Here is a 10,999-nt window from a genome sequence, read left to right as displayed (position 1 = left end):
GATCGTTCAAAATCTCTTGATTCAGGAATTGTTCCTTTGATGGAAACAATTTCAATGTCACTCCATTATTTGGGATGGGTAGCAGAGATGATGTTGGAAATTATAGACCCATTAGTCTGACATCCGTTGTGGGGAAGTTGCCAGTATCCGTTATTAGGGAAAGAAAGATTGAGCACTTGGATAAACATGAATTGATCAGAGAGAGCAAGCATGGCTTTGTAAAGGGTAAGTCAAGTCTAACAAAACTAGTTGAACTTTATGAAGATGTAACTAACGTGGTATTTCATGGAGTATCCATGGTTGTTAAATGATATTGACTTCCAGAGGTATTCGATAAGGTACCATATAAGAGACTGTTAACGACAATGACAGTGCGGAGAATTTGAGGCAACCTAATGAAATTGGTAGGGAGTTGGTTTTCAGGTGGGAGACAGAGTCCCGGTATATAAATGACATAGACGAAGGAATAGAGAGCCGTGTATCCACGTGTGTCGCTGACACCAAGATAGGTGTCGCAGTGAGTCGTGTCGATGGAAGCATAAAGTTACAAAGGGAAATTGATCAATTAAGAGAGTTGGCAAAACTGTGGCAGATGGAGCAACATAGAATTACATAGAATGTACATCACGGAAACAGGCAATTCGGCCCAACGAGACAATGCCGGTGTTTATTCTGCAAACAAGCCTCCGCCAACCCCATTTAATCTAACCCTATGAGCAAACCCTTAGATTCCTTTCTCCTCCATTTGTTTTTCTAGCTTCGCTGTAAACGAATCCATGCTATTCGCCTAAACGACTCCTTGTGGGAGCGAATTGCACATTCTAACCACTCTCTGGGTGAATGTGTTCCTCTTGAATGCCATATTGAATTAAATAGTGACTACCTTATATTCATTGCCTCAATGATTTGGAGTCCCCACCTCCACAAATGCAAACACCTTATCTACGTCCAACCTATCAAACCCTTGGATAATCTTAAAGTCCTATATCAGGTCACCCCTCAGCCTTCTCTTTTCTATACAGAAGAGCCCCAGTCTGTTCAAACTTTCAATATGGAGAAGTGTGAGTTCATCTACTTTGGACTGAAGCAAGATAGATCAGAGTATTTTCTGAAAGGTGAGAAGCTAGGAACTGTGGAGGAGCAGAGAGATTTAGGAGTCCAAGTACAGAAATCGCTAAAAGCCAGTGGAATGGTCGAAAAATTTATTTAAATGTCTCATGGGATGTTGGCCTTTATCTCAAAGAAGCTGGTATTCAAAGGGGGAGAATGTTACAGATAGAAATATCTGCTGAGACCCCATTTAAAGTACTGCATTCAGCTCTGGGCACCACACATCAGGAAGGAAATATTGGCCTTGGAGGGGCTGTAGCGCAGATTCACCAGAATGATACCGGGGCTAAAATGGTTAAATTATGAAGACAGGTTATGCGGAGGTCGGTCCTCATTTTTCTCTTATGGATCCGGCCCCATCCGTTTACTGTTGACGGGAGCGCGTCTGATACTAAGACAGTCAGAATCGGATGCAAATCACATAACCGGCACAGCAGCTCTGGAACTGGCGACTGGTTTTACATTGAGTCTTTTTTATGGGATAGGCTGTACATTGTTTGTATAATAAAAATAAGTTTGATACAATGAAGGTTTTTTCAGTTATTTCCCATTTCCACCCACACCAGTTTTACATAGCAAAAGGTAACAATATTTAAGGGATGTGATGTACAGTGTTGGTGGAATCAGTGTAATTTAACTTGATATATTGTAGAATCTCTTGTCTATCCCAGGCTCTTACCTCAGGCTTATATCCTCACCTAGTTTAAAACCAGTCACTCACTGATATAAATAAACCAGTAACAACCCCGAAACCTCAGCGGGTATATTTGTTCCGATACTAAGTGACGGTCCCAATTTCCACTGAAATTCTCGATCAGCAAATACCAGAGGCTGTTTTGGGTTTGACAAACTGTGAAACAGATTGTTTTAAAAGCCGGAAAGAGGGAAAAACTGGTGGTTGATATTAAGTGTTTTACATTAACGCTTTCTGTTTCAGATTTACAATTTATCTTTGTGTGTGACTGACAGGAGCGACTATAACGGAGCCCAGTGACTGGGTAACGAGCTGCACTGAATCATTGTCCTGTGTTACAGACCGGCTCGTTGGACCTGTTCATTTCGTCTCATCTCATTGTCAGCAAACAGGAAATTACTAAAGTTAAGGCTGGTGAATAACAGCTCGAAATATCAATCCTCTCCACCACTGGGGACTGAGTCTTCCGAAAAACAGGGATTTTCACTCGTGCAAATTTCATCCACATTTTCTGCTCTTCATTTCCCTGATCTGTTTGATGCGGCTTTCCCTTCAATTCACGACCTACAGGAAAAACCCGATTTTCTCGACGATTTTCGGGTCAAGAGGTATGGTGAGATTTCAAATAATTGAAATCGACCCTTATTAACGCCAATATCGTCACCTACACGTTTGACAAATGCAAAGCGGCTTCACTCACGGTTTTGCTGCACAACTCGGTCAAAGATACTGTCGGTAATTGGAGGGTCTTTGAAGTCATGACAAGATCATAACAGTTCGCGCTGCCGTTTTTTTCAAGACGCTTCAGATTCATGTGGAATGATTTCGGTCTGGCGGTTAAATCCGTTCCCTCTTCACAAATCCGCCTTTGAACCTGTATCGTTTAGTATTTTTGATAACCGATACCAAATCGGTTTGCCCTGTACTGAACATTACGTTTTTAAATATTACAGATAAGCGGAGCACTTGAGCTGTCACAGCTGTGACTTTGACTTTTCTCCCTCTGTTCTCGATCTCCCCGGCAACTGCCACTAACCACAATCTTCTGTCACACTTCTCCATCAGAAAGTTCCGAGCCTCAGTTTTCAAATGAAATAACGCCCATCTCTTCAATCTCCGACAGCGCAGAGAGAGTTTCTCAGTTTCATTTCACACTTTATCCAAATCCTCCTTAAAGCACCATCAAAAGTTGTCCTTTAGTTAATAATAAGATCAATAAAAGTTCTTATCTTCTGGGGTTTTGTTTCAGATTCCAGGGCTTTTAAAGTTCACTGCGGATATTTATCGAAGCGCATCTTGATTGGACGCTTCTTGGAGAAATCGGAGAAAGATCTCGAAGCGATAATTCAGAGACGGAAAATGAAGCTGTTTGACGGGAGCACTGATAGGACCGATTGTGCGCTGCTCTTGTGGCGCAAGCGCTCAGCGTGCGGTACTTTTATGAACTCCAGAAATGCCCAGGTTGTGAGTTTGAGCCTCATCTGGAACAATCGAACATTTTGAGTTCAAGGTCCAACTGGTATGTTCCATAACGCATCTACTTCTTAGTGTTCCCATGTGAGCACTTGGGTTCTTCTGGCCTACCGTCTTGCAATAGTAGGTGTGAATTTACTTGTTTATAGGGGAGAGGGAGCTATTAGCGGCAGCTGATATGGCAAAGGGGCCGGTACGAGATTTTTCAATCTAAAGAACTAAACATACAATTCTTCTTTTCGTTTAGCGGATATTCATCAGTTGGAAGTTTCGTGTGGGGAAAATCTGGATGGGAAATATTCTCCATGGTGTCACTGTGTAACGGGTGAAATTATTCAGCTTACAGATGTTAATACGCTGAAAGGTCGAGAGGCCTTTTCCAGCTCCCGTGTGGGACAAGTTTAGCTTTTGAGCCACTATGTAAAGTGTTATTTTAATTGCTGCTACCGAATGACAAGACATTGTTAAATAATAGCTACATCATGAAATAAATTTAAAACAGAAATAGATAGTTTCCTAGAATTAAAGGGAATTCAGGGTTGCGGGGAGCGGGCAGGAAATTGGACATGAATTTAGATTTGAGGTTAGGATCAGATCAGCCATGATCTTATTGAATGGCGGAGCAGGCTCGAGGGGCCGATTGGCCTACTCCTGCTCCTATTTCTTATGTTCTTATTTTCTTATTTGGCACAAACACGAGAATTGTAAACTCACGAGTTCACTGTCCATGTTTCTTGCATCAAGTTCAACAGAAACAAGGATTCTCCTCAACACGTTGCTGATATTTTATAACAGGGACCCTCACCCAATTTCGACGTCGACGATGGATAATTCAGAGTCCTACAATGAATAAGTACGATAGGGACTCAACAAATTGCGAGCCTGCGTAGCTCAGTAGGTCGAGCAACAGACTTTTAAAACGGGTCGTGATCTGAGGATCCAGTGTTCTGGTTGTAAATTTTGAAACAGCTGGCAAGTTCTGTCTTCGCAGCGGAGCAACAACTGTGGGACAGACGATGCCTGCGATGTGTTGTCAAAGCTTCGGTGTTACCTTGTTTCCCACGGATGGGCAATAATGCGCTGCCTGAAGCGGCAATTGCAGCTTCCCGCCAGCCACTTGTGATCGGACAGGCGGCCTGAATGTTGTTGCTCTCGTGGCCTCACTCAATGCGGGAGCTGGGGAACATCGAACATCGAAAAACTGATCTGTTTGTTGCCGCGGCTGCAATGCTGTTTATAACTGTATTTATAAACCGAGGCAGCGCTGCAGGATCCTTTAATGACCTCTCACAAATCAACTGAAAACAATCGCAATGTGCAGCTTTGAGAGGGGCTTCCTGCACAGTCGGGACATGAAACGTGAATGAGGGCGAGACACTGTCTGTATATGTGTAGTGTTTGAATGTGTATTGAACTATGCAGAGAATGGAAAATATATGGGTTCTGTGAGGTATTTTATTCACATTGAACCACAGACTGAATTCTTGCTTTTTTTCATACTTCTTGATTTTTAGTGGGTAACTTTTTCAAAATGTTTCTGCCCGGTTTCGAACCGGGGACCTTTCGCGTGTGAGGCGAACGTGATAACCACTACACTACAGAAACTCTGCGATACATTTCGCTTTCGGAAACCCTCAGAAGATAGCTGCCGACTGCAAATGCTCTCAGTGTGGGAGACGGGTCCCTGTCCCGTTCAGGGAATTAAATTCTACAAAATAGTTTACTGTATTAATTTCGAACCGGGGACTTTTCACGTTTATAAGCGAACATGATAACCATTACACTACAGTAACTCTGCTGCGCCCGTTGTTTTAGGAAACCCTCAGAAGGTCGCTGCAGTCTGCAAAAGCTCTCAATGTGGGAGACGGGTCCCATTCTCGTTTCGGGAATTAACTTCGACAAAATAGTTCACTGTTTTAATTTCACAATACTCATTAAACTCTGAGAAAAGTCGAATAGTTGTTCAAGTCGCCATTAATCAACTAATAACTTTCTGTTTCAGACTGACGGAAATCCGAACTTTTTTTTATTCATTCACCAGGCAGAATATAGAAAGTTCAGAGGGGAACTGAAAGGGGAAATAAGAGGGGCAAAGAGAGGGTATGAGAATAGACTGGCGGCCAACATAAAAGGGAATTCAAAAGTCTTCCACAGGCATGTAAACATTAAACGGGTCATGAGAACCCAACTCTGATTAGGGACCAGAAAGGATATCGACTCATGGAGGCAGAGGGGGCGGCCCAAAAATGATTCTGCCCGGTTTCATACAGGGGACCATTCACGTCGTCGGCGAATGTGATAACCCCCAAACGACAGAAACTCTGCCGCAGACGTTGTTATAGTAAACCCTCAGAAGATAGCTGCCGTCTTCCACAGGCATGTAAACATTAAACGGGTCGTACGAACCCAACTCTGATTCGGGAGCATAAAGGAGATCGACTCATGGAGGCAGAGGGGGTGGCCCAAAAATGTTTCCACCTGGTTTTGAACCGGGGACTTTTCGCGTGTTTTGCGAACTTGATAACCACGACACTACAAAAACTCTGCCGCAGACGGTGTTATAGGAAATCCTCAGAAGGTAGATGCCGTCTGCAAATGCTCTCAGTGTGGGAGACGGGTCCCTTTCCCGTTCAGGGAATTAACTTCTACAAAATAGTTTACTGTATTAATTTCGCAATACTCATTAAACTCTGAAAAAAGACGAATATTTGTTCAAATAGCCATTAATTAACGAATAACTTTCTGTTTCAGGCTGATGGAAATCCTAACTTTTTTTTTATTCAATCACCAGGCAGAATATGGAAAGTTCAGAGGGGAACTGAAAGGGGAAATAAGAGGGGCAAAGAGAGGGTATGAGAATAGACTGGCGGCCAACATAAAAGGCAATCCAAAAGTCTTCCACAGGCATGTAAACATTAAACGGGTAGTAAGAACCCAACTCTGATTTGGGAGCATCAAGGAGATCCATTCATGGAGGCAGAGGGGTTAGTCCCAAAGACTATAGACCAAACTCTGGAACGTGGGTTGAGGCTCGATACCTCTTTTTCGGACGGCTCAGACACGAAGGGCCGAATAGCCTCCTTCTGTGGGGTAACTTTCTATGATTGTATGATTCCATGATATGATTGCCGTCGGTCTCGGAATGGTGTTAATATACAATCTACTATAAGTATACTTTAATCAAACTGGTGCCTCTGTTTCACTGTGAGAGAGAAGAGGCATTAATGCGTAGACATTGGCTGCAGCAGCTGGGTTGCCCCTTTACTTTTCCTACTGTCCCAATCTTTCTTTAACCTCCTCTGCTGGTGTTGCAGGTTAGATCAGCCATCGCCGTTCAAGGAAGCCTGAGAAGTCTATCAGGGGATAACACAAGAGACAGACACATGGAGAGATAGAGAAATGCATGCAATGAAAATAAACTGTATAAATAGAATTATACACCCATTATTTTTTGAGTTCGTTCATGGGATGTGGGCGTCGCTGGCGAGGCCAGCATTTATTGCCCATCCCTCATTGCCCTTGAGGTATGGTTACAGTACAGAAGGAAGTTATTCAGCCAATCAAGCCCGTGCAGGCTCATTGTAAGAGCAATCCAGTCAGTCCCATTCCCCCGCTCCTTTCCGGTACACTGCATTTTTTCCCTTCAAGTACTTATCAAATTCCTTTTTGAAAGCCACGATTGGATCTGCTTCCACCATCCTTTCAGGCTGCGCGTTCCAGTTTACAACTACTCGTTGGTAAAGAAGTGTTTCCCCATGTCGCCTTTGGGTCTTTTGCCAATCACCTTCAATCTGTGTCCTCTGCTTTTCGACCCTTCCGCCAATGGGAACAGTTTCTATTTATTTACTTTATCTAAACCCTACATTATTTTGAACACTTCTATCGAATCTCCTCGAAATGTTCCCTGCTCCAAGGAGAACAACCCCAGCACGGGGTAAATGCGGTCAATTAGCTTCAATTCATTTATTTGAGCATTAAACAGCTCTTTAAACATTACTGTGACATTATGGTAGCGTGCCCTCGCGGTCTCAGGTGTTCCATCAAATTTCGACGGAGGCGTGGGTTTGAATCCCACTGCTGTTAGAATTTCTGCCAATGTTCATTTTGGCCTATTCGCAGAAAACCCGATTGTCGTGCGATGGAGCAGAGGATGTGAAAGAAGCTGAAAGTGAGTGTGCAGATATTATTTTCATCACAATGACTGGACACGTTTCCACAGGTAAGTGCCTCTCACCTTAAGATTCTTTCCAGCAGAGTGGGACAGGTGATCAAAGTGACTGGGCTCCAGCGGCGCAACCAGTCAGTGCGCGGTCCTTATATGACAGTCCAGGGCCGGGAAATGGCGAGGTTGTTAGTCGAGGCCCACCGAAACCAACCAATCCTTTTCCTTGTGAAAATGTCGGCCGGAGTTGAAGGTACAATTGGTGTGTTCCAAAATGCATCTAGTTATTTGCATCGCCGTGTGGTTCCTCCGGCGTGTGCTGTTGCAATAGCAGATGAGAATATTTCGGACTGAGATGAGGAGAAATTTCTTCACTCAGAGGGTGGTGAACCTATGGAATTCTCTACCACTGAAGACTGTGGAGGCCAAGTCAATGAATATATGTAAGAAGGAGCTGGATAGATTTCTAGACACAAAAGGCATCAAGTGGTATGGGGAGAGAGCGGGAATATGGTATTGAGGTCCAGGATCACCCATGATCGTATTGAATGGCGGAGCAGGCTCGAACGGCCGAATGTCCGACTCCTGTTCCAATTTTCTAAGTTTCTATTTACAATTGGTGTGTTTCGTAATGCATCTAGTTATTTGTTCAGCCATGTGGTTCCTCCAGCCTACTCTGTCGCAATCGCAGATGAGATGGTTAGTCTTCTTAGTTTACAGAGGGAGGCTTCGGAATTGGAGCCACAAACTATGATTTTGATCCATCTCCAAATTATGGGATTTAGATTGAGCTTTAAACCAGCGCGTTCGACCGCTCAGCCACGATACTTTCCATCTTGCGATCTTCACGTGCTACTTTTACAGGAATAGAATTACTCGAAGCAAGAATTCTACCCCTCAATCACCAATGCTCGCAGGCAGCAGGATGAATGTGTCCAGTTAGAAACCTGTCTGAAGGAACATCCCGTCTGACAGAGCTGGAAGTCCAGCATATTGTCTTCCGCGGTAAGCAGATAATGAGCCTCCTTCTTGAGAGTGTTTCGCCAATCCAGCTCAGAGTGGATTAAGCATTATAAATTCGGGTGGGACTGGAGCCACTAGTATAAGAGAAAGTGGATGGGGGCTGTTTCCCTTCCTTGACAGATATTAATGATCCTGTTCCGGTTTTGCTGCAAAATTTCACTTCCCAGCTCCGAAATCAACGAACTAAAATTTAACGGTGGTGCGATGCGAACACACAATTTCTGAGCGAAAACTCCGATGTGCTCCCCATTGCGCGACTAAACCGGTTATGAATTATATGATTTCACATTACCCATATGCTGCTTATGAACTTTTGATGCGGCAGAGCAAGTGGTTCGAAAGCTCAGTGGGGTTTCAAATGAACTCCTGAGAAAGTTTGTCAATGCATAGTGCTCTCTCTCCCTCTTTCTCTTCCTTTTGCTCTCTCTCGCTTTCTCTCTTGAGCTCTCACTCTCCCCGTTTATCTATAGAGGGGTCGAATGCAAAGAGGTGGAAGTTATGTTTCAGCTGCACAGAGCTCTGGTGAGACACCATCTGGCGGACTGCATTCAGTTCTGGGCACCCCACCTCAAGAAGTATGTATTAACCTGGAGGCTCGAGGGGCTGAATGGCCTATTCCTGTTCCTATTTTGCAATGAATGAAACAATAATTCAAGAATCGAGACGCTAATGTATCAGGATGAGTGAGTGAAGAATGTTTTATGTTTGAAGTACTGATTTCATGAATTGAATATCCTCAGTGACTCAGCTCAGTGCAGTCCAGTCCAAACACCTGCTCGCACAAAGTGGCTTTTTCTGTGAGAACACGAAAGACGTGTTCAGGCCATGACAGTACCGAGTGCGGGTAGGCCTGCGCGTGAAATGGAAAATTGAGGTGAAATACTCCTACAAGCAGCGGATGTCTCTGTTTCCATTTCCAAAATGCACGCACGCACCGGCCGAATCGATGCAGCTCCTGGGAAAGCTACGAGGCGAGGCAGGGCTGCAGTGGATCATTTGAAGCAACTGAAACGCAAAAGATTCCGCCCGTTTCACGTGGCATCTCCTGTTTCTGACTATTTTTCCCCTCCCGCTTCCTCTACTCCTCCAGCTGCCAGGTGAATTAGATGCTTGATGAAAACACAGGGGAATTCATGAATCCCACCCTGACCTGGACAGCAGGGAGCGAGAGGAAAAGAACAATGCTGGCCATTGAGAAGGGATGGATTTTGCACATGCCGGGAAAATAGACACAAAGATCTCATCTCCCTGCTTCTTTGGTTTGTGGGATATCTTAATGCTCAGGTGATGATATCACTGCCCCCAGGCCCATGATCTCCACTCGCACTCTCCTTCCAATCTCGCACACCTTTGCTAAGGTTTGAAATCGTATAAGTTTTCACACTGGGATTCAATTTGAAGAAAGCGATGCTGTGATAACCTGGGGCTATTGAGGAGTTGCAGTGCAAGAAGGCGAATGATAACAGTGACAGTTCTGACACTATGAGCGACAGTTAAAGGTGGACAACATTTAAAGTCTCATGCAGCAGTTCTGGGTCCAAATCTTTCACGTGGTATGTCCTTCTGCTCATGTCACTCATTTTCCTCCACGGAGAGTTCATTTGGAATTCCTGTGCGGCTGCATTGCGCATTTTCCAGTTCTGCTTCGAACAATCGGGACTTTAAATGCACCTCTGCGACCTGCACTTTCTTCAAATGAGTTTTGTTCGCTTTGCATTCTACTGTGAAATCGCTCTCGGTTTTCATCTCAATGAACCAGACTGTGACCGCATTGTATCTGTCAGCGTGTAAGTGGCGAGGTTGGGGTCAGCACGGGTCGTTTTCAACTTTTGAAATCTCACCAATTACAAGAGAAAAGAGACATTGAATCAAACTGCCCCTGTCAGTGATGAACTGAATGAATATCGCTCCAAGCAGATCTGGACAATGCGCAGTGCAGCCGCACAGGAGTTCCAAATCCACCCTCTCGCCTCTCGGCAATCGCATTAACTGAACTTTACTCTGACCCAGTGTCACCGCGCTGAAATCGAATGTTTGTCGGCCACATTTTTTCTTAACATCGCAGTTACTGGTTTAATGGTGAAAACTGCCGTCCGCTGCACTGTAAGTACAAGAGGCACCTTTGTAGACACCGTGTAGTGTCACAGACCTGCTCGTTGGACCTGCTCGTTTCATCTCCTCTCATTTTCACCACACCTGAATATTACTGGAATAGAGAATGGAGAATCACAGCTCGAAAAATCAATCCTCTCTTCCACGATGGGACTAAGACTTCCAACATACAGATGTTTAATGGCAAGGTGAGTTTAATGTTCACAAATAATACAGGACAGATTTTCACTCATGCAAGCTTCACACCCTTTATTTTGGAAAAGTAAACTGATAATAGAGAGATGTTATATTGATCGCGGCAACCTGAATTTTTAGCTCGTTGAATCAATGGTTCAAGAACAAACGTGTCGTGTCTCTGTGGCGCAATCGGTTAGCGCGTTCGGCTGTTAACTGAAAGGTTGGTGGTTCGAGCCCACACAGGAACG

The 10,999-nt window shown here is 44.2% G+C and overlaps 2 non-coding genes across 2 annotated transcripts; one reads left to right on the top strand and one right to left on the bottom strand.

The window, feature by feature from the left end:
- Positions 1-4,809: 4,809 nt before the first annotated feature.
- Positions 4,810-4,882, bottom strand: trnav-cac (transfer RNA valine (anticodon CAC)). The gene has a single exon. It is a non-coding gene; the product is annotated as a tRNA-Val (tRNA).
- A 6,043-nt stretch (positions 4,883-10,925) lies between these two features.
- On the top strand, positions 10,926-10,999 carry trnan-guu (transfer RNA asparagine (anticodon GUU)). The gene has a single exon. It is a non-coding gene; the product is annotated as a tRNA-Asn (tRNA).

This window comes from Heptranchias perlo, chromosome 20 (genome assembly GCF_035084215.1).
Source record: "Heptranchias perlo isolate sHepPer1 chromosome 20, sHepPer1.hap1, whole genome shotgun sequence".
Classification (NCBI taxonomy): domain Eukaryota; kingdom Metazoa; phylum Chordata; class Chondrichthyes; order Hexanchiformes; family Hexanchidae; genus Heptranchias; species Heptranchias perlo.
This window is presented reverse-complemented; position numbering and strand designations above follow the sequence as displayed.